Genomic DNA, 2,588 nt, shown 5'->3' with positions numbered 1-2,588 from the left:
TTTAGATCAAATTCTACTGGAGAGCAGCATTTTCCAAAGTGTTCTCTGGAGACTATATTCTTTATCCTTTTCATGGACATTCCAGTACATATTCTTATATTTAATGATTTTTTTTTGTAGAATACCCATTACTAGATCATAAGATATTTCTAGGGAACACAACTTGATCCAAAAGAAATAAGGAATAGATCCCTTAAGTCTTTTTTGCTTTCACTATTTGATGTTGATATTGATTCAATATTGATGTAAGAGAACAGAAAAGAACAGGCCTATAGAACTATGTTATCATGTCTGAGTTAATGGAATAATCATGCAATTTGTAGCAAGAATTGTATTCTCACTGTTTCATATTTTCACACTCAGTTGCTCATAATATCCTTGGATGGCTTGTTCTGTATCCCTCTGGGTTATTGCTTTCTTCCACTTATTTATTCAACAGGCATTTATTGAGTGCCAACTCCCTGCCAGGCATTGTGCTGGACGTTCAGGACTAATGAGTAAACAACAGAGACGCTCTGTGGAACGGTACCATGGGAGTGCTGTGAGAAATTAAATCCAAAATGCAGAGGTAAGAATGTCTACATTGAGACACAAAGGATAGATAAGAGTTGGGGAGGTGAGGTGGGGTTTTAGGTGAAGAAGTGATGAAAAAGTGACGGACTGGGGCTCTGGAAGTGACAGAGAAGAGCTTGGTTGATGAACTGAAAGACAGGGGCATGTTGTAAAAGTACAGGAGAGAGAATGATGAGGGGTCAGGCCAGAGAATTTTTTTTTTTTAAGTTTACTTACTGTCTGCTAATTGATTATAAAAGGATATAGATGAAGAGCCAGATGGAAGAGATGCATAGGACAAGGTATGTGGGACGGGCACAGAGCTTCCATGCCCTTTTTGGGTCCATTAGTTTCCCCAAATCTCCATGCATTCACCAACTTAGAGGCTCTTGGCACCCCATACTATTAGAATTTTATGGTGGTTCATCAAAGACATTAACTCGATTTCCAGCCCTTCTCTTTTCTCATAAGAATGGGGGGTTAGGACTGAAAATTCCAAGCTGTCTAATCATGATTTGGTCTTTCTGATGATCAGTCCCCATCCAAGAACCCACCCAGAGTCACCTCATTGGACAAAAACGTTCCTATCACCCAGGAAAGATGGGTGCTTTACCCATTATGTACATTAATAAAATAGGTAAGTCTAAGTGAGTTTGTTGTTTTTGTAACTTTTGTCTCTCATTTATTCATCTGAAAATATTTACAGAAAATCTATAAAAATTGGGTTCATCTTCAGTACACCATCCAGTAGAGGAGAGAGATAAACATGTAATTATCAACAACTTGATAAGTGTTTTAGCAGTGACAAGTAAAAGTAATTATTGGAGCATAGAAGATGGGAGAATTTAACATTGGCAGGAAGGGGTATTTAGGATGTTGGCACATGGATTGGGTCTTGAAAGAGCAAGAATTCTTTTTTTGACTGAAAAGCAGGATTTACTGGTGGGTATGCTTAAGGAGGGGGCGTCCCAGGTGGCTCAGCGGTAAAGAATCCACCTGGCAATTCAGGAGACACAGAAGTCATGGGTTCAATCCCTGGGTCAGGATGATCCCCTGGAGTAGGAAACGGCAACCCACTCCAATATTGTTGCCTGGAAAATTCCATGGACAGAGGAACTTGGCAGGCTATAGTCCATGGGGTCACAAAGAGTTGGACATAACTGAGCACACAACAAAAACTATGAGTAAGGAAGGGAGGCCCTAAGGCTCTGCTGACTGCAGAGACTGTCATTTGTTCAGGGGTCATGGTTAGGGATGTGTCTGACCTGTAGCCACCTGGGATGAGCTGCTTTTCTGCCACCATGTTTTCAAATTCATCCACATTAAACCAGTAAATCCCCATTTCTTGGAGATGTGGATCTTTTGGTAGCCAGGGAACTTGAACTTGGTTCTGCAGAGGGCCTCAACCACATGCTCCTTGTTCTGCAGCTTGGTGTGGATGGACATAATGTTTTGGTTAATGGCTACTGTGCCCTGGGGCTTTCCAAAGGCACCATGCATACCCATCTGGCGCCTAGACCGGAGATAGCATGCCAATTATAAATGTCCACCAGAAGGATTGTCTCCAAGGTCCCTTAGGGCAGCCCATACAGGCCACAGGCTGCATACACCACCAAGGAGGCTGCTGTTTGCAGCTATTGCACACTGGGGCCCCCATGGGGAATAGAGGAAGGTCAGCTCAATTGGCTGTAAAAAAATTTTAAAAAGAGCAAGAATTCTTCAGATGGATGATGAGGATGGGATGGAGACTGTTTCAGGCCCAGGAAGCAGGCAAAGTGATCCTCATATAGTTTAACATGGGGTGAGGGTTGCTGACCAGCAGGAAATGATGCTAGGCAGAGTGGGATCACAAAGGGCTTGCTACTTTATCCCCAAGTAAATATCTGCATGATAACGGGGGACCACAGAGGATTTTAAGTAAGGAAATGGCATCATTAGTCTTCTGAACAACTGTTTTCATTGACGGTTTTGGCACGTGCACTTGACGTATAATGAAGAACATTACAGAAATCTGTTGTTAGGCTCATTGTAGTTGT

At 42.2% G+C, this 2,588-nt stretch overlaps 1 non-coding gene across 1 annotated transcript; it reads right to left on the bottom strand.

The window, feature by feature from the left end:
- Positions 1-2,108: 2,108 nt before the first annotated feature.
- LOC128050108 (small nucleolar RNA SNORA70) lies at positions 2,109-2,244 on the bottom strand. The gene has a single exon (XR_008199620.1). It is a non-coding gene; the product is annotated as a small nucleolar RNA SNORA70 (small nucleolar RNA).
- Positions 2,245-2,588: the final 344 nt, after the last annotated feature.

Source organism: Budorcas taxicolor, chromosome 6 (genome assembly GCF_023091745.1).
Source record: "Budorcas taxicolor isolate Tak-1 chromosome 6, Takin1.1, whole genome shotgun sequence".
Classification (NCBI taxonomy): domain Eukaryota; kingdom Metazoa; phylum Chordata; class Mammalia; order Artiodactyla; family Bovidae; genus Budorcas; species Budorcas taxicolor.
This window is presented reverse-complemented; position numbering and strand designations above follow the sequence as displayed.